The sequence below is a fragment of the Trachinotus anak genome, unplaced genomic scaffold, assembly GCF_046630095.1.
Source record: "Trachinotus anak isolate AG129_WGS33_773 ecotype Australia unplaced genomic scaffold, CSIRO_AGI_Tana_v1 ptg000009l, whole genome shotgun sequence".
Classification (NCBI taxonomy): domain Eukaryota; kingdom Metazoa; phylum Chordata; class Actinopteri; order Carangiformes; family Carangidae; genus Trachinotus; species Trachinotus anak.
Window position 1 is genome coordinate 17,154,498 of NW_027273860.1, and position 22,204 is coordinate 17,176,701.

A 22,204-nucleotide genomic window follows, 5' to 3' on the forward strand; every position below is an offset into this window, starting at 1 on the left:
CAGCTAACAATGATGCAACATAGCTTTGCCAAACTGAAACACACACAACTTGTTTTATTTGTTTTTCATGGTCTTTAAGACTTTTATTTACTTATTTATTTATTCTAATTTAACCTTGACAGTATAGTATTTGTGGAGATATATTAACATTCTCAAATGCCTAAGTTTGTGACTCTGGCTCTGAAACTCTTGACATTGTGCATATGTACTGTATTCATGCATTGCAGTGTTTGTGCAGATGTCCTTATCAGACACCAGCACAGTCTCTTGACCCACATTGAAGAGTCTTTGGCCCATATGAGCCTCCACTTACTCACACATGATTGCATTCATTTGTCTAATGACCAGTCATCACTGAATTCAGGCCAGAAAACAAATAAACTTGTGTAAGGGTGAACTATTAGAAGTACCACAGTTCCTCTAGTAATCTTAAACAGTTTCTATGTTGCTCATACATTCATTAAATTCTATACTCCATATTCGTTCAAGGTGGTTCGATGTTAATGGGACACTCCTGCATAATTCATGCTGTATATACTGCACTCTGTAGGCCTATGTGTTTAACATAAATGGGTTAAGTAAAGGAAGGAAAACAACATCAGTCAGACGTTGCTGCCTCTCTCACTGCGAACCAGTGGAGACAACCTCACCGCTCTGGCTCCACATTCAAGTCCATCACTCTTTCGCCCTTGATTGCAAAAAAACTGCATTTTATGCCTCATTGGGCTTTAGCAATCAGTATTAGTAATAGGTTTTAATCTGGGAATGTAATGACTTTGCAGATGGGTGTCACAGTGCACCGCTGTGGCTCCCTGACCACTTGTCTTCTTGACTGGTCTGTGAAACTGGCAAGAAACCCAGCATAGGAGGACTCCCTCCAGCTGAGAAAATGCACAAAGGTGAATCGGTGTCATCTGATATAATTGTGGTTTTTGACAAGATGAAAAAAAAAAAAAAGAAGAAATAGAGTTAGGTTTAATGTAGACCGCAGGTTTTATATAGGCATGGTTCCAGTCGACCTTCATAAGGCATTCAGTAGAGTTAATGATTTCCTTTAATGCAATAAATTAGAGGGTATAGTGTGAGATAACCTATGAAATAGCTGCTTTAAATCAAATGTAAACGATAGTATTCATCATAGATATTACCAGTACCTCTTCAAGTCCAGGAGCAGTAACATGGTGTTATGCAGGGATCAATCCTTGGACCCTTACTATTTCTGATATGTGTAAATTATATAAACTCTGCAGTTGATGATTTGGCCGTTTTTGTGTCTGTGTTATGAAAAAATGTCAAACTTGATTACATGGCTGGCTGATAAAAGACTTTAATCACATTTAACAACAAACTGAATCTGTATTTTAGTATTTACATTTGATGCTCTTTATAATTACATTATACTGCACTTTAGCAGGGAAATATTGTTATTATTTATCACCTTTTCATTCTAAATATATGATTATCCTGCAAAAATGGATGCATTGGGGCTCACCTGGTAAAGCGTGCCCTTTGAAGGCTCATCTGTCAGGCCAACCTGTCTACATAGGCATGCAGTCTGTGTTTTAACCTGTTAGGGGGCAAAGTTGTGGGAACTCTATTGCCCCCATCACTGTATTACTACCTGTGCCTCTGGGTAGCTGCTGAAATCAGTGCCACAATGGCAATAGATCATTTCCAGGTATTTGAGCGCATTGGAGGCCAGCATAGATGTAATACTTCACAATCAAAATACTTAACAGGTATAAAAACTTTTAAAACAAAGGAAAGATGAACAAGGTAAATGAAAAATCCCAACAGGGTATCAACAGAGGAGAAAATTGTTATGCAATATGCTTTTAAAATGTCATCATATTTCTTAAATACAAGACTTAACTACTGCTTTTTGCCTCATTTTTGAGCAAAGCTAGCTCTAATTTCCTGCTGTTACTGTGTAATTAAAGGAGGGCATTTGGTCAAATTGTAAAAACAACTTCCAGGAGAGCTGTTTTGTTCCATTAAAGGAAGTTGGCAGCGAGTTTTAAACTATCCAGTCATGTGCTGGCGGTTTGTGTTTTAGAGTGTCTACACTGGGGGCAACATGGTAATTTTGGCTCTGAACAAAGACAACTCCCCTGATAAGCCGCTGTTATTATGAAAGCCCTGAGGACACAGGACATAGGAATTAACCCTCTTTACTAAGCAGTCAGAGAGCGATGCAGCCACTCTGTGGAGTGAAATGTACGCTCGGATGCCTTGGCTGAACATCAGCTGCTGTACTTGATATGGGTAGTGCATCTTGTGTCAGGTTCCATAAGGGATTTCTTCTAACAGTCAAGTCCAAAGGGCAGTTGAGACTTCAGTCTGTGAGTGTGAGTATATGAGTTTACCCTCTGGCCATGATTGACCTTTAGTTTTTGTGCTCTTTGCTGTACAGATCTCAAATCACCTTGACAGAACAGAGAGGTCCAACATCCTGTGCAGCACAGTTGTAGAGATGCACAGATACAAACACAGCTCCGAGCAGGGTTTTCACTATAAATTCCTTATCATATCCTCCTAGCAGTGTCAAATTATACTCCTATGATCTGGGTATAATACCAACATTTTGACCACACTTTACTGCAGGTATTTGATACAATCAGTGATGTCATCAACAAATTAAAAAGATGTTTTTAAGTTTTAAGAGAAATACATTTATGTCCATGTACAATTTGTCAACAAAACAAATAAACAAATAAAACAATATTTCACGAGTATTCCTGCTGATGTTACTATGTCACAGTAAATATATAATATAGAAGAGGAGCTACAGTGGGACAACTGAATAATAGTGGCATGAAATAAAATACCAACATTTTAAAGGTAATTTCATATTTCATTCAATTTTCATATGGTAAAAAGGAAGAATACGCCTATTTATATACATGGTTATGGCCCCAGCCAGCACCAGTGTGTGATATGTCTAACTTCTAGTAGAATTGATGTGTGGTTCCCAAGAGCCCCCCTCCCCCTCTCATTGGGTGAGCCCGAGAACCTGATTAGATCAGCACCTGCTCCAACTCACCAATGCAAATTTGATGTTTGTTACATCGACAGCTTATGTTAATTGCTGAATATCCTTGTTTAACTTTGTTGAGTTAGGCCTACTCACTATTTAAAGTGCAACTGAGCAGGGGGGCGCCTCGGTGGCTCACCAGGAGAGTGCTTACCATTCAGGTTTTGTCCTAACCGCAGCGGCCCAGGGTTTGAATCCAACCCGTGGCCTTTTAGTGCATGTCATCCCCTCTCTCTCTCCCCAACTTTCCTGTCACTCTTTCACTATATCTATCTAATAAAGACATTAAAAAAGCCCCCCCCCCCCAAAAAAAGTACAACTGACCGCACATAGCAATGTCTTTGTTTAGCCAAGAACAGATAGAGTAGTTAAAAAAACATGTTATTATAATTCTTGTTTTCCTTCAGACAGCTAATTGTGTGTCTTGTTTATCTAGAGTCCTCTTTTGATTATATTTGTTGTTGTTGTTTTTTCAAACAGCATCCATTTGGCCTGTTTCCCCTTTTAGTTTACCTCATTTATTCTTTGTACCAATTTCCCAAGCTTTTTACAAAGAAATAACTTTTGCTAACCAACTACATCTGGTTTTATGTTGCTTCCCTTTTCCCCAGAAGCTGGGCCCTAACGTACATAATATTTACTGGCAAATATTAAGCCTAACAAAAGTATACATTTTTGTGACTCAGTGTTATTATACTGAAATGGATAAATTAGGATATATATTGAATTTACAAGAAGCATCTGATTCCAAATTCTGGTCCTAGCAGTGAGTTGTAAATAAGTCAAAGCGGCAGATTATCTAAATTACCACCTCTTTTCTTCTCAGGCTGAAATCTCCACTCGTAAAACACAATAATTATCAGACTCCAGAAGGAGGATTGGTATAAAATTTACCTTTACGCACCCCAGAGGATGAACTCTTTCCATTTTGGCCATTCAATGAGATTTTCTGTAGTAAAACAGTTAGCCCATAATAACAACAAAAGTTTGTATTGTGTTATTTAATTAGCTCAGCCTCCAGAGGCCGTTAGTAGGGCTTTTTCTCTTTGTCTTGTATTATTTAACTGCACAAATACAAAAAGAGATAAATACAGGTAGCAGATATAAAGCGTACTTCTTCAGTTATGAATGAACATGCAAAGATGTACCACACACAGCACTATCTCAGAGTAAGGAACTGTGTCGCCTTTCTTGATTAAAAACTCTTTCAACACTGCCAAGATTATTGTTGTTGTTGTTGTTGTTTTCTCAGGAGAAACTGATCTGTTTTGCAGAACTTCCTGGAACACAATCCACCTCTTTTGTTTCATTTGTGAGACTTTGGACAATTGTGATGAAACAAAACATGCAGTTGAGAGTCCTCGATTAGAAGCCAAGAACAGCAGTGGGCTGGAACAGAGGGCTAAAATAAATCCAAAATCAAAGGGCCCTTAAAATACATTTAGGAGAGGGATTTGCTTGATGGAGTAACAGCAAGATTTATTACCTCTGACTGTGGAGCTGAGAGGTCTGGCCTCCATGCAACAGACTGTGGAGCCACAGAACTGCACGAGCATCACATTTTGCTGAGGGAGACTTTAATTATCAAATAATCTAAATACATTCATATAAAGTATATTTTAAATATCTATTTACATCTTAATATTGACTGTTATCTACAGGGTCGAGAGATAATGACTGGTGGATGAGCAGCGACTTTTCCTTTGTGTATCCGTCATGATGGCAGTATAACACGTCACTCGTGTGTACAGTGGTTCAGAGGTAGACAAGTGGGAGGATATTATAAGCTGGCTGAGGAGAGGCCTTGTATTTTATTTCTTCCTCGCTCTAGATTTATAGTTTATTTCAGCTTTTCCATCATGAGATTGGTTGTGTGAAACAACAGAAGATCTTTAGGCTGCTACGGATCATAAATGCACATTTTGCCATATGCGGACGACAACAGCTCTGCCTCTGTGTCAGGGTTTTATTTTTCCCATCATATTCAGCTAGATTCTAACTGTTATTTCAGAATGCAGAATACATGCCGAGCTTTACTGTATAATTAGCAAAATTAGCAAAAAGCATCAGCAGCGAGGCCCCAGCCAGGTTTTATAAAATCCGTTTTCTCCAGATTCCCTTCTGCTGTTTGGAGCAGAGCAGGTTGTGTACAGTGGGTTTACAATGTTTTTTTTTTGTTTTGTTTTATTTAACAGTTAAATTCTGCAGCTGTAATCAACACAATGAAAGAGGTGAGCATGAACCGCAGCTGTACAATTATCTACTACAAATCTCTGTACAGCTGCTGATTCAGGTGATCATTCACTGCAGTTCATCACTACAGACCCATTTCACACAGTCACATTGTTTTCACAGTGTTGTGAAGGAAATATCCGTTATAGCTGCTTTAAAGTTAAAACCTCTAATACTGTAATAATGCACACAGACACATGGGTTTGATTTTACTATTTTCAAAATAATAATACTTAATTTGTATAGCACTTTTCAATGCAAGTAATAAAATGCTTCACATCAAATATAAAACATCCAAACTAATCAAAGTTAAATGTAAATAAAATAAATAATGAAAAAAACATCACACAATAAAAGCTTTTGTATAAAAAATGAAGTGAGATGAAACAGGGAACTGACTCAGAGTCTGATCCCCTCTGGTCGGTTGTTCCGAAGGCGCTGTCTCCTTCGGTTTTCATCTTAGACCTTGGAATGGCCACAATATTATTTACCTTGTGTGTCTGATTGTCTAGTGTCTTTGTCTAGATTTCCCAATGTTGTGATGTGTCTGCCCCACCTTCATGTGTTCCACCTGTGTCCTCTTGTCCCTGCCTCCCTTGTGTATTTAGTCTCCGTGCTCCCAGTCCTGTGTTCCCCTGCTACCTCATGCTTCAGCTTGTGTTTCCTCCACATGGTCCCTTGTGTTTCTTACGTGCTGTTGTGTTCCTGCATTTGCTCCCCAGTGTTTTCCTTTGTGTCTGCAACCTGCCTGGAGTAACTGTTCCTGCTTTTTTTCTCATCATTTTGTTTATTTTCATCATTAAAGTGTCTTCGCTGCATCTACCTGCCTTGTCCCGTGTGTGTGTGTGTGTGTGTGTGTGTGTGTGTGTGTCTGCATCTGGGCCCAGAGACTGAACTGAACTGTAACACACACACTGCAACATCTGTTCTTCCACACACAGCTGAACTTTAAACCAAGATGTGTAGAGCTGGATTTCACCAGTTCATTCCACCTTGCGTGTAAAAACCAAACCAGTTTGCTGCTCTCTTCTCTTCCTTTCTTCCACAGGTTGTTAAAAACTGGACTTTTCCCACAGTGAAACATTTTGTTCAAATACTACTGAACTGCTTTATCAGTTATGTTGTGGTTGCAATCTAATCGCTGGATGATTATCTCAGAGGCAACATTTAATTTTTTTCATTTTTATTTATTTATTTCATTATATTTTATTTGTGTGCATTAATGAAAGCAGAGCCTCCACGAGGTGATCCACAACTGTCTCACCAGCGGCGCGGGTTGTGTGGTGAGTCCATTATGTTGTATGTGGTAGAAACTGTTTGGTTAAGGTTGGGGAGAGATGGTGGTTTCGCTTAAAGTGTAATGTAACAGGTTGATGTCACTGAAGTTTTTCTATATTAAAACCATCAAGGATCTTTCTCTAAACTTAACACAGAGCTGTGAAAGTCTACAACAAACAAACGCTTCATAAAGCTTAAGTTGCTGTGAATGGATTCTGCTGCAAGACTGGATATTTTGGCAGAAAACAAAAACCGTCAGTGAGCATTTTACTGATACGTTCAGTATCAACGTCTTTGCAACTTGGCAAATGCGCAAATAAACAACACATCCTCATCACATCAATAGAAAACACAATCTACCCACAATTATGTTTCTTTCAAAACTGATTTTCCAAATGAGCTGTATATAAATATCACTTCTGCAAGACAGGGTTTCTTCAGCTGCGGGGGAAACAGTCACCTCTGGCTCCTCAGCTGCATAACATACAGCTGCCACAACATATGTGGATATGTGACACAGGCATCATAAACCACTGGTTTATTTTTTTTATTTTATTTTTTATCTTTTTTTCACAGAACATCATCTGGGGACTTGTTTATGAAACTGTGTGTAGGCTCCATAGTGAAAGTTTATGTGCACACAAAAGAAGAAAGATTTGTAAAACTGGGCATGCACACACATACACACACACAAACACAACCTTCACACAGATTTCACTTTACGAAGCACAACTTTTTTTATTTTCACCCAAAGCTCTAAATCAACCATAAACAGTCCATGCAAAATGCTTATGAATGTTGGATGTTACAAACAAAACAAACTGTGGGATACCGACGGCTGCAGCAGCTGTTCATTGAACAACCCCGCACTGAAACACGGTGGTCAGACATGGAGGCGCACTTCGCCACGCACGGACACCGAAACTCACTGCTAAGTATTTGTTAATCATCTACACTGATGTGTAAATAAATCACATTGTATATATCTAAAGGAAAAGGCAATAAACACAACCGACAGGTGTTTTCTCACTCATTCACAGCTGGTGGTGAGTGCAGGTGGTGGAGAGGTGTCGGCCAAGGTGACAGAAGAGGGGACAGAGAGGGTGCCGGCACTGCGTCCCCAGCTCCGTGCACCTGCTGCCCCTGACAGCACAGACGTGTTCACTTAAGTGATTTTTTTTGTACAAAAAAAACAAAACAAAAAAAACTTAATAAATTCATAGTTGGCGCACTGTTACAGTATTAGTGGATTTTTGGGAGAAATCTCCAGGTTGATAAAGAAATTTTAATGAAAGTCTCTGATTATTTCATCAGTTTGAAAAGAAAACAGGATATTCGGAGTCATCGAGGGGAAGGCCGAGCCAGACTTTCCAGAATCTGCCACCTGATATGCTCTGGTTCCATCACTGGCATTTAAAGTTTGAATCTGAAACTTTTCCACATTAAAATGTCTACAAAACAACTACACCTGTACTTATATTATCCCAAATGTTTCCAGCAAGAGCATATCCCCTCTGTGCGTGCGTCAGCGTCCTGGTTGCCTGCCAGAAGCTCAAAATGGACTTTTGTCTGGCTTTAAGCCACATTTTTTAAAATACACTTTTCACACCTTAGTTGTTTTCATATCTTTACACATATTGTTTTCTATATTTTAACTGGATGAAGGATGTTAGTCATCAGACGTCTCGTTCTTAATTTATCAGAGAAAAAAAAGCCAAGCAAATGTTCAGCAGCTCAGCTGAAGTTACATACTGTGCGTTTAAATCAAGTTGGTGGGGTGCAGCACAGCTGTCTGAGACAGTGTGCGAGCATCATACTGTACAGCCTCTGAGCTCTTCGCAGTTGAAATGTGGTGACGAGCCAGCGCCAGTTATTTAATAGATTCATAGTGAGTCACAGACGTAAACAGGACTTCGGTAGGTTTGTATCTTTTAAACACCGAGAGGTGCTCGTTGAATATTTAGTGTCACGAGCACAGACACACACAGCTGGCCAGAATGTTAATCACACCGTGGGTGTATGATTATTGGTTTGATATGAAGTGATATTAAACCTGTGAGAAGGATCATTATAAAAATCTGACTTCAGTTCACGACTTCACCATCTGCTGCCAATTTCTCTCGTCTCCAAAACATTTGTACGTGCGGGTCAGAGTTTCCACGAGAATGTGCACAAACAAATGTTAATAACACTTGAGAGAGTCGCTTTTTTTTTTTTCTAACTTGTATTAACCAAGCCAGATATAACAGATTGAGATAAAGAATGTGATCCAAATTTAATGCAGAGGCAGACAGGATGTATGCATGCTAACACACACACACACACACTATGCCTGTGTTCCCTCTCTTCTTAAGACAGCTAATGGAGGGTTTTAGAGAGCAAGTGTTTTTATTTCCCCCTCTCTGATCTGTCTTCATCACTCACAACTTTCTCCTGCTACACAGCATTTATGGTCATAGTTTTTAAATGATGCAGCTCCAGCGCAGAGCACACGGATACAACACAATCCTCTGTTTTCCACCGATGGGAAAGCTTTCGAGTCAACGCCGGGTCACTGCAAAACATTTCCAGACTCCCTCCTTCACTCTAATGACATTTAGGAATTCATAATAGCATATCACGGTGCTATTTGCTTTTCTTTCATTTCTGAAGCTACATGGTGACCTTATGTCCCTTGATTTTTTTTTTTCCTTTCTTTTGCCACAGATGTCTGTGTCTCAGTTAAATGGCAGCATCAGTCGAACGATGGACGTTAAAGTTCATACTCTGCAACAGTTACTCTGCATGTAATCAAGAACTGAGTTCAAGAGCCAATCAATCAAGAACGCTGCAGGTGATATGAAGCAGTTTGGATCACTATTTTGCTTAAAAAAATAAAACAAGCGTCACAGTTCTTCAGCAAAACATATCCAAAATATTGAAGGTTTTCTGGAGCCTTTTGTGAGTTTGACTTTCTGAGCAGTTTGTGATGTGAGAATTACTGTGAATTTTGTCCAATTTAGTCTTCGTGACTGATAAAGTCCATGTTAGTCAATATCATCCTTTTCATTTTTAGTCAGAATTTAGTCAACTTAAACACACAGCACTACACCTCTGGTCCTGAGTTTAAGTACCAGAATGCAGCTCGTTTAGAAGGTTATGTAGCCACTGTTCCCATGGTGACGAGATTACATGCATCAGTCAACTATGATCACATGATCAAACGTTAGCCTGACTTCATGTTGAGTATATGACGCAGCAGTCAGACAAACAGCCAGCGCAGTAATATTAGACCGTGGATGTAGTGGGTTGTAATCAGCGCTGCGTTAAGCAACAGGTGAATGAACACATAGTTTTATGTGCTGAATGAGTTCGTTGACTTAATAGTGTCGAGCAAATGAAGTCACATTGGAAACATCCATTCAGGGGAGAAGCCGCAGTGCAGGCAGAGGTCAAGCTAAGCTAACAGGCTATGCCATAGGCATATATATGTCTATGGGCTATGAAAACCATGAAGATGTAGCTAAGCTAGTTTCCTTTCCAGCAACTGTGCTCAAAACATGATTGACATTTGGAAATCAAATCAACAAACCTGAAATATCAATATGACAACTTTGACCATTTGTTTTTATTAGTTCTCTTCATGATATAAGCTTTAGTGATGATGGGATCTCCAATCTCTTAAACACATATATACATTTCAAATGGCTTATGTGAACTGCAGATATTTTATTTAATCACTTGGAGAGAAACAGTGTCGTACCAGTGCTCTGGACAATAACGGCTCGTTTTAGTCAATGAAAATATTTGACTTTGTAGTTGAGACCAAGAATGAGCCGTTTACTTAAACTTCAGCAAACTACTTTCTAAAAACATTTCATCTACCTGAACAAAACCAAAGCAGGAAATGACACGTTGTGTGATTTAAGAAAGCAGACTTATGTTGCAGACAGCATGTCTGATCTGATCTTACTGATTTAAGTGATACATCCAGACATGAAAGAGAATAAAACAATCATGCAACAACATTAGCAAATCCAGGGAGTACCCACAAAAAAAAACACCATCAACCTTGTGAAACAGCCCTGCAGTAAATCACACACTAATGAGTTCAGCTTTGTCAGGACTGTGTCAGAAAGGTGTTGATTTTATTCTGTAATGTGTGTTTGGATTATGGATTATATTACACAGTAAGTACTGTACACTTATTTTGGATCAAGTTAAGTCCTAGACAACCAGCTACTTCCCAACAGATTTTCTTCTGCACTACATGCTGCACATTTTAATAACCAGTACATGAGCAATGTGAGTGAGAGAGTGAGTAAGTAAAGCTTATTTAGCTGTAGCACTTTTCACAGAGTCACAAAGTGCTTTACAAAGTTGAAAACAGTTAAGATCAGTCAAAATGTAAAAACATAGAAAACAGACAGCACATATCCCAGATAGGGAACATTTAGCTGTCACAGACCCATTCCAACCCAAAAAGACCTGGGTATCAAATGTGAATGTCAATTAAGTTCTTCATGTTTTAACCCAGTAAGACTGGATACCACGTACACTCCACTCTCCCTTTAAGACTGGTTGAGATATACATGCATAGTATATGATTACATCATTTTTAAGACATGAGTAATGATTAATGCATTGTGATTTGCAGAAATTAGTATCAGGAAGGTGAAATCCATCAGAGGAAATGTATCTTGTTTGTTTTTTTTTCCGGCAGTTTTAGCCGCAAAAAAGGTTTTAAAGTCATGGTTCGGACAATGGTTAATGACCTGAGCAAAGGAAGAAATGTTGAAGTAGATATCAGCAGTTACCTGGATGAAAACAAGAAAGACAACAACTTAGAAGAATCAGACAATTATTTCAACCAGCTAAGCTGCTAACCAGCTAGTCAAGGCTCAGGGTAAGACATGTTGCAAGAGGGAGGAGGAAGAGGACAAACAACCAGTATCACCACTATCTGGAGATAAAGATTCACCTGAAGCAGATAGAAACATGAAATAAAACCATATGAGGCCTTAAAGCTTTGGCTTTCACTGTAAATCATTGCCTTAACCCTATTGTTCATAAACATTTTGTAAATCAGTGAACGTTTAAAAAGTCGAACTGAACTGAGAATGTTGATAGATGTGTTTGTTTTTCCAGCCATATGAAATTCCCAAGGCAAAGCCAGTGGTTTAAAATAAAAGTCAAAGGTTGAAACTCTCAAATGTTTTTATTTCATGTTTCTGTCTGGTTCAGCTTTTTTTTCAATTTTTATTTATTTATTTCTGCCTCACTATGACAAAAATGGGCCCAAATATCTCCTTGTCTCATTCTCCCGAGCCCCGGTGTTGTCATTGATAAGTACGGGTAAGTTACTCCTCACTGTGCTCCGTGTTGAGCTCACTGTGAGTGCTGCCAGCTGGTGCAGTCCTGATAGGACGTGTGCAGGGACAGGAAACAGGTCTGCTGTCTATAATATTTAATCTCCTCCTTTTTTTAAAAAACAGAGATGAAGAGAAATTTTGGTTTTTATTTTTTTAAATTTTATTTCTTTTAATCTCGTCTCTTGATATGTCAGAGTCAGTCCGTAATGATGATGGTGCTGTCTCATCTTAGTCATGGAAAAAAAGGTTGTTTTTGTATTTTTTATTTTTAACACTCTCTGCTGAGAACTTTTTAAATTAGTTAATTCTTTTTTTATTTTTATTTTTTTATGTGGTCTGTGTTGAGGTTCGATTGAATGTGTTACAGATGTGGGTAGCAAGAACTATGAGATGCATATGGGACCATTATGCATGGGCATTTGGGGTTTTTGGCCCTAAGCCAATACTGAATTGATGGATTTTGTACGTTTCTGTCTGCCCATGTGTCTGCCCACAAGCATAACACATCTTACCTCATTGCTGGAGATTAGATCTGTTATGCTTGTGTCATCTAATCAAATCAAATCAAAGTACTTTAATGATCCCAAACTGGGAAATTGTTGCGTTGCAGCAGCAGCATAACTTACAATATATACAATACGATACAGAAAGTAACAAAAAAGAATGTACAATATTTCAATAAGGGCTGTGAGGGCTGAGAGTGTATTTACAGCTGTGCAGGGTGTTAAAGATTTGCTGAACATGCTTTCTGCATGTGACACTAATAGATTGTGAATTGGGGCTGTTTATCAATCTTCTGTATGATTCCTGAGTGGTCATGTCAGCACTGATTGTATCTCTCAATAAAGAGCAGAGACCCAGTTTCAGACACTGGCTCACAGGAGTGGATTAATGACTGTTTGGCTCCTTGGCCCTAACTGAATTAGTGGATTAAATCATCTTGTTTCTGTTTCATCGAGGTCTAATCCGGGCTTCAGGTATGGCTGAACATTTAAGGATGGAGTTGGTGATGCAGGTTTGTGGCTGATGTTGTTCTGAGGGTTTAGAGTGAAACTCCACACTGACTCCTTTCCCGTTAATTTAACAGTGTAATAACTATGTTTTGGAGAGCATTCAATTTTAAGTTTAGTTGGAGGTGCAAAATTGAAACTGAAATTGAATTGTAATTTTACCATACTCACTTGTGCTCTGCGTCAGTATTTAAAAAGCTTTACACTCGAAAGAGTGACAAGACAAAGATAAGACTTGACACCTAGGTTAAGGGCTTAGACTTGACTTAGTCTTGATGTGAGACCTGTTGGCCTTGACTTGGCCCGGACAGTGGACGTCACGTTGTGTATATGAAATAAGATTTCGGGGTGAAGATTGAATTATGTTGGGTGTGTTATGGGCAGTGTGTGTATGTACACGTGGTAGGATGTTCTAATGAGGGTTCATTGTATGTGATGATGATGATGTTAATGACGATAATAATAATAATAATAATAATAATAATAATAATAATAATAATAATAATATGGCAATAGTGATTATATGACGACCAAATTATTCATTATTCATTATAATAATAACAATTATGAAATTGCAAAATATTATATATTCACATAGTTACATGTATATACAGACAATATAATAACAATAATAATAATAATAATAATATAATATGATATATAATAAGGATTTACATGTGATTTGTTAAACAGTGACTTTGTCCCACCTCTGAGTTGTATTACAACTATTTGTAATTTGTGAGACAAATGTTTTGTATGTTGCAGAATCTGCTGTGGATTCTTTTGTTAACCACAGTAGAGTCTTCACATCCAGATGATATAATTTGCTTTCCTGTCTGGTCTGTGCTACCAAACCCTTTTCTCTCTTGCTTATGCAACTACATAATTTATAATCTTCGATCTAAGGGAGGACATGAAATTAGTTCATGTAAAAAGGCTGAAGTCCAAGTGATATCACGAGTCACTGATGTTAAAGCCAATTCTGTCAGGTCAATCTAAAGTCATCAGATTTATAACTTCAGTCAAAGTTCTATGTTTTGAGTTCACACCTCTGGAACAGCTCATAACTCTTTTGAACTGAACCAAACTGAACTGAACCTTGTGTTACAAGGTGTTAGATACATATACTTGACCATCTGGTCTAAGATGGATAAAAAATATATTGGAGTAGACTGAACCTTTGAGGCATTTAAAATTGTATAAAGTCAGATAACAAGGCAAGTATCCCCCGTTTCTCACTCAGTTGCCTCAATGGAAAAATAAATGATAAAATACAATGTTATTCTTATTTACACTCTGGGTTCTACTGATGAGTTTATGTTTATTTCACTTCAGTGTCGCTTCAGGTCTGTTTGTGAAACAAACATATTGAGAGATTTCGTAATGAATTGCCTGGTGTTAGCTTTGTGAACTTCACTTATTCTGCTTCCAGCTGTTATGCTGCTACATTTTAATGCCAGTGGGTGCACTTGACCCTTATTCTGCTCACATAAGCTTTAAAACGTCCAACATAGAACAACAGCCAGAATGTAGATGCTTTATCCTGCATGTTTTCCCTTTATCATCTTTTTTTTTTTTTCAAGTGTTTGTCTGAGTGGCTGTGAAACATGTTATGGTGAAACAGTGAGAAGTTTGTTTTCTTGTGTGTGTGTGTGTGTGTGTGTGTGTGTGTGTGTGTGTGTGTGTGTGTGTGTGTGTGTGTGTGTGTGTTGTTTATGTTGTTGTTGTTTACAAAAGTGCATTGTGAATTTAGCAGGAGAAAAGCAAGATACATCAGAATGACCATGTAAATACATCGCACAAGATTCCTCTCAGCAGATACATTAGAGCAGAGATAAGACGTTTCATGCTGCTGTGGGAGCTGAGGAAGCAGTGATAGGCTTTCAAAGCCACAGCAGGGGGGGGCACTGAATCAACGGGCCAGATTTGCATTTAAAGCAAAATGTCTGTGTTTCCTCCCTGAACAGTGTATGTTCAGTATATATGTATTTTTCATGTGACCACAGTCTTGTATTTTATATCTCAAGATGTGATATCTCAGCGTCAGCTCCTGCCTGATGTATCTTGCATTTGGTTCTAATGTTCAGTTGCATTAAATGTTACCTCTGCCAAACATTTTGTCTTGTGAACTGCTGCCACAGCTTCACGTGGTTTACCGGGGTTAAAGAGCAACACAAAATACGGGTAAGGGTTATGTAACCTGAACATGTCAGATTATAGATCGCAGGTGTTGTTACAGGCTGCCCGGTTATTGGTGTCATCAGTGAGTGACTTAGAGCTGGATACACTGAGGTTGTCTTCCAGATAAATCTAATAAAATAAATAAATAAAGTCCTAAAGTAATTCAAGTTGTTGTTTGTTATGGTATGATGTGTAAGAATTTAAAAGTCTCATTTAGGGTCCTGAGGTCATATGAGCTCAGTTTATAAGGCTGGATTACTGAATGCGGGAGTACTGGGCACAATACAGGCCCAAGGCAACAAGAAGCCCCTAAAGAGTCCAGTCAAAATAAGGAAGATCTGGTCATAGCTTGTGCTCCTGTATCTGCCTGTAAAGAAAGCAGATAGATATTTACTTTTATTATCATATTTGTTCCTACATATCATAGTTTCACAGTTAAAATAACTTCATTGTGTTTGACAGCTGGGTAGCAGTGTGCCACAAGATTTCTTTGATGGCTTCCTTGTAATATTTTGTGTACTGTCCTGTTGTATTCTGTAATATTTTTACAGTATTTGCAGACAACCCCGGCGGCAGGAAGCTTTGGACTAAATCTACTCCGCCTGTCTTCATCTGCAGAGGGAAAGAAATACAGACGCTCTGTTAGTGTTCAAGGTGGGAGCTTTAATGTGTCAGTGCCCAGGGGCTCATCACTTCATAAGTCGTCCATGACTGGCAGTGTGGAGAGGGCTTACAGACAGTCTGCACTTGATATGCTTCAGCCATGTTTTTTAGTTGTTCATTTCACACATCTGACGCAATAACTGTGGTGCAGTTTCGCTGCACGGTGCACGCAACCGCATCTTCACTGATTGTGTGCTGGGCTGTGACCACTGCCAAAATGCTTTTAAGCACACAGCAGTGGCTGATCACATCTAGTGTAAACACTGATGGAGGACTGCAGCTGCTGCTGTTACCTGGCTGGCACAGAGAATCACCATATAGGAAGGTAAAATTTACTGAAAATATCACTGAATAACTAAAATGTGAATAATAATGATAATAATAATAATAATGATGAATAAATAAAAGATCATGCAGCATTTCTTTATATTGCTTCTGGCTTTTTGTGTGTGTGTGTGTGTATTTGTGTGCTGACATCCATGCAGCCTGTTGCAGTTGCTTGTTTCCTATTTTTCCAACTTTATCATACTTGTTTAAATTAATTCACATGAATAAAAATGCTGGTAGACAGAGTTCTTTGTCACTGTGAAATCGCTTCTTTGATTCAGCTACCGTTTTTGAATGCTATCATCTTGCTGTGCTAATGTCGTGCAGCAACTCCAAGGTCACATCGTTCACACCAGGGACCAGTTGATTGCGCTGAAGTACAGAACCAGAACAACAGGCATCCCTGCAGAAATCAGGAGGATGCAGAGGAGGAACATAGTGAAGAGAGCTGGGTTCAGACAACAGTGACTGATGGAGAGGAGCGTATCTCTCTTCTGTCATCATGAGCAACATAACGGACAGTAAGATGGACGACCTAGTGACCCTCATGATGAAGAGGAGGGATCCTATTGCTACCACTGACGTCAATAAAGTTTTTCTGATTGTGATTCTGATCATGTGCCATTTTTGATTTCACACATTGCATTTCATCCAATTATTTTGCATGTCATCATTCATCCTGCATTGAATTACATGAATGTCTCAATCACATGAATGTTTGGATTGTCCCGATAACCTTTAAGGATATTTTTCTTCCAGTCACCTGAGCAGCTGCTATGGTGCTATGATTTGAGTGGGAAAGTGCAAACCAGTTCAAGTCTTTACATGATGGGGGGTTGTACCTGGTTTCTTTGTGTTACTCTTTATCTATGGGCCTGTAAACCTTGTTCTTGCCACATCCACAACAGATATCTGCTGTTTTCATTTTCAGGCTGACCGTAAACCTCTGCTGCTGCTAATTAACACACACAACCAGTGTGCCAGATGTTACTTTGCACCTTCTCAGGTTCAAGCAGAGAGCATCCTGACACACTGACGCTCTCTCCCCCTGAGTGATTAGAGTGGCTCAGATATATATCAAGCACGCCGGCTAAACAAAGACCAAATTCTTTGCAGCTAATTTATGGTTCACATTTGCCAAATGAGATATCCCGGCACAGTCTGGTCCTCTGTTGTGAAGTGACATCAATGACTGATGACGTGCATCAGTATCACCTGTCACTGATCAGTCCCGGGGTCACTGACAGGAGGACAGAGGGAAAATGTGACAGAAAGGAAGCTGGGCAGGGCACTGAGGGAAGCTCTGACCGCAAGCGAGACACACCTGGGTAATGAGATAACAGGCAGCAGCTGTGAGGGTGAACACTGGATTCCACTGAAGGAACCTACAACCTCTGCTCCACATACATGAAGGACCCATGGGAGTAAAAATAAAGGAAGACTTGTGAAGTGCAAAGACAGAGGCTGCGGAAGAAGAAGCAGAGGCAGCTGTGATATAAGTGTCAACCATGAAGCATATATATTATGTACACACACACTCTGGGATAATTGATCTAACCTTCCTCAGTTATAGAGGGTGTGAATCAATACCTGGAAAGCGTATTGGCCACATGATGGGACAAATACTCCATACTGAGATATCAATTACACAGATTTAAAGCTGATCATTCCTTAGTTTATTGCTGCAGAATGCTTTGTAATGTGACTGGATTGGCCAGTGGAGGTGGTCGAGGATTGACAAGTCACCTTAATGTGTTTTCAGACAGAGAGCAAAACAAATCTTCATTAGGTGCCATACATTTTGACTGTCTAATTCCTGTTTATTTGTGTGTATTTGCCCCAGACAGCCAGGGTACCAACTGTACAGAAGTTAGCAGTTAGCTTGCTAGCGATGGACACATCGATCATGTGTGTGGGAGTGTGTCTCTAACTAAGAACTCACTAGAAAATGCAGTTCTCTTGATTGTTTCTCATTTTTTCTGTGTTTGCTGTGAGTTCATGATGCAGATTCATAATGTACTAGAATAAGCACAATTGTTTTGCATCCTGGGAACATTCATTAAATCATATATTTCCATTGGCTTTGTACGTAAGGATTATTTTAGTTTTTTTTATAAAACTGTTTTTTTTTTTGGGGGAGGGGGGGTTATCAAATATAAATTGCGGTCTCAGGTGTTGAGTCACAAGCTTTTATGATCAACCATAAACCGTACCCTATGGAAGCAGAGAAAGGCCATACTCTCAAATATTTTTTTTTATCCTGTTATCTTGAGGTACCGAAGTTTGTTATCTCGAGATAACGACCTATTATCAGGAGAAAACGATTGTGTTTTTGATTAAGATAACAGGGAAAAAAATATGTGTTTTGTGTATTCTTGAGATATATTTCTCGAGAAAACAAAAAAAAAAAAATCTCCTGATAATATGTAGTTATCTTGAGATAATAAGATAAAAAAGTATGCGCAAGTGTGGCCTTTCTTGGCTTATAAAACCCAGCCACATGCCACATTATGCTTGTAAAGACATTCCCCCGGATGCGGTGATGTGTTTCTTGCAATAAACTGTACACTGCAGAATTATCACATTTAGCCTATTTTCACTTTTCCACAGGCTCAGGAACCATTTGAGTATTTCTGACAGCCGGGAACTATCCAGTCAGAGTTAATTTGCCAGAATGTCGCTTACTGGTCAAACAAAGGCCCATCAGCTGATACAACTTGTGTACAGCTTTACTAACACAATGAGGGTGCACTGGGTGCATCTAGAATCACTATTCGGAGGAGCAACAAACATATTTAATAAATGTTAATCATAAAACAAACAGCAGACAGGTGCTCTGGAGGGTTTAGTCTCCTCTTTCATATATGTGCGTCTTCTTTGCCTCCATCATTTGAGTCCATTCAAACAAGAGAAATACGTAGAGTGACAATAATCTATATAATCTGTAATTTTTCGTCTGTAATTGGACACATTTCCCCGACAACACAGGAACAACAGGAAAGTTATCTTCTTTTCTTCTTAGTTTCTTTATTTTGTTTTTTTTTTGTTTGTTTGTTTTTTTGTTTTTTTTTTTACATAGATAATGACCCTTTAATGTAGAAAAATACCTCTCTTATTCTCTGATGAATCACAACATCCAGTATCTAACGATATCTGACTGACTAGTTATCATAAATTTAAATTGTATTCCACAGGTGAATCACTAACTTTCTATCACTAACTCCTTTAACCATAGGTGCAATCAATGAGGAGCAGAGGAACACAATCCTACAAGCTGGGCTCAATGGAGAAAACCCTACAAACATATCTGGAAACTGAACATAAAATATAATCTAATTCAGTTAAAAAATATTTTATAAAATATTTATAAAATATTTATAAAAAATATTTTATGTATATATATATATATATATACACATAAAATATTTTTTAACTGAATTAGATTATATTTTATGTTCAGTTTCCAGATATGCCTATACGGCGTAAAACAGCCGAGTCCCAGTTAACAAATAAATGCAAGTCTCACTCGGACGCCCTGTTCTTTGGATGTATTGTTGCCAGAGTGAATGATACTCATGTTCAAAAACAATGCTGGCAAAGAGAAAAAGGTACGATGTGAAATTCAAACTGTCAGTTATCAAATTTGCTCATGCTAATAAAGGTTTAAGTAACTATGGTAACCTCTGGCTTTCATCCTTTCTAAGGTGGACATTTTGGCATTTGGTATCAGTGTTTTGATATGGGTCCATGTCTCTCTTTCTCTGACTCTCAGAGATAGATCAAATAAATGATTCATAATATGTTATATGATAGCCTGGTAATTTCTATACAAGTAATATTCATACTGGTTTAAATCACCATTTGATAGTATTTAGCGTCTTTGCTGTGCACAGGTTTTGTGCAAAAGGCCTGTCCCATGTAGGGGCCTGTCCCAAATATAAGCCTGTTGAATTCAGCAAATGAAGCAAATAAAAGCCAGGGCTATTAATTGAAGTTTTATGGTATGACTTTAAGACTTTATTACATAAAAGTCAGGTTGACTATGCCGGTCCCTGATGCATCACTATGCAACAACTGTCAGACTGTGGAAGGAATAATGTTGACAGACAACAGACGGATTGACAGCCTTGTCCTTTGTTCAAAGTTAAAAGACTTGAGCACTGATGTTTCTTCGGCCACCTCTGAGATCCCTGGCATTGATATTCCCCTACGGCCATTTCTCATTCTACTGGGAGTGTCACAGAATCAATCAAGGCAGAAATTCACAGAGTTAAAGGACGGCTTTTATCTTACGCTCACATTAGGAAATGAATACTGATATTTTACAACAAGACGGGAGTGCATATGATGGAGTAATTGCTTCTTGATTTGACAAATATTCTAGAGTACACCTTCAGGATTCCCTTTCAACAACAGGCCTTTACAAGTCACTATCTGACAGTACATCTGAATATATATATATAACCTATAAAAATACCTATCATTTCTCTTATCTATTATGAAAATACAATAAACCATCCATACTGAAACAATTAAGTAAAATGTTACATTTAATTTATGTATTTTATGACATAATGTTGTGATTAGAGTATTTATAAAAAATAAACATAAGGATAAAACAAGTGAAAAGAGAAAAAACAAAACCAGAAAAGACAGAGCAACAGGCAGAGAGAGAGAGAGAGAGAGAGAGAGAGACAATGAGAAACCACAGAAGAAAGACAGGCTGGTTAATTTGTGATCTCTGTGACCTTGGTGGTTGCAGTGGGTAACGATTGATGCCTTTTTCACAGCTTTCTCTCCCATTAGCCCTGTAATAAGAAAGAGCCCATCACCTGTGTCACCTGAGGGCTGATGCCGCCTCCACATCCATCATCACACAACAAAAGGTGACCTGTGGTATCCAGGTGGCCATCTCTAATAATGCTGGCTGCTTTAAGGCCGCTGCACCGAGTTCATGGTAATACTGACTTTTACTCACTAATTGGGAAGGCTTTACATACTGTGTCAACTTTAGAGATCCCCTCTGATGAAAATCCAGTTGTTAACATGTCCATATGACATTTCAAAGAAAATATATACAATACAAGACATATCAGGAGCAAAATAAGCAGTCAACACCATGGCTGCGCATGTTCACTTTGGAACTCCAGTGAACCAATGAAAGACTCAGAAAAACAGATTAAGACAGCCAGGGTTTCATACATCATATAACCCAGAGAACCATCCTGTCAACTTGGAGGGACAGGGACAGGCAAAATAAACCAGAAGTCTTGTCAGTACAGAGCGCGAGAGTTGCATTAGAACAACCAATAACGACACTAACCACAAATAAAAGATGATAACTACGCTAACCATTCTGATATGAATGCTAGTGGCATATTTTGGTGCACAGCAGACTCCTCAGCTAAGAAACAATATAAACAAATAACTATGCTCTGCTTTGTGTTCTAGTTGCTGATTTTGGTCACAACAAACTCCTCAACAAACTCCTGAGTCTGGATCTGACTGAGGCTCAAACATGTGGCTGAGTCTCTGTGATGTTTCCCCCGCTAATCAAATTGGCTCCAGGCTCTTTCACCTATAAACCTAGCACAAGCACATGGGCGGGGCACAAGGCCTCAGCCAGAATTTCTTATTGAGGAAGCAAGTAAAGATGTGCTTCCACCCTCGGTTTTTCTTTTTTTTCACCTTTTGTGTGAGAAAACCATGTTAAAAAAAATATTAATCAGTATTTTTATATAGTTCAAAACATGTTTGAACAGGAACTTTAATGACGAAATGCAACAGAAAGAGTGGAACAACTAGTACAAAAATCCAAAAGCTGAGACTTCATAGTGCTAGAAATAGTTGAGCTGACTCGCCTGAGGAGACTGTCCCCCTGTAAGGCACGGGCTAACAAGCAGCACATTACGACCTATGGTTAACTATAGCAGCCATAGTAATGGTAGTAATGATGGTAGCAAAGGAGATCGGTAGGTGATGTAATATATAGAGCGACATAATCACGAGGAGGAGGCTGGGGCGGATGGATGGGTCGACAGAACACAGGACTTTGTCATGTGATACCAACACTCAGCACAGCTCAACATGCTGTGAAGAAGCTTTTCACTATCTCAGGCAGCACCACA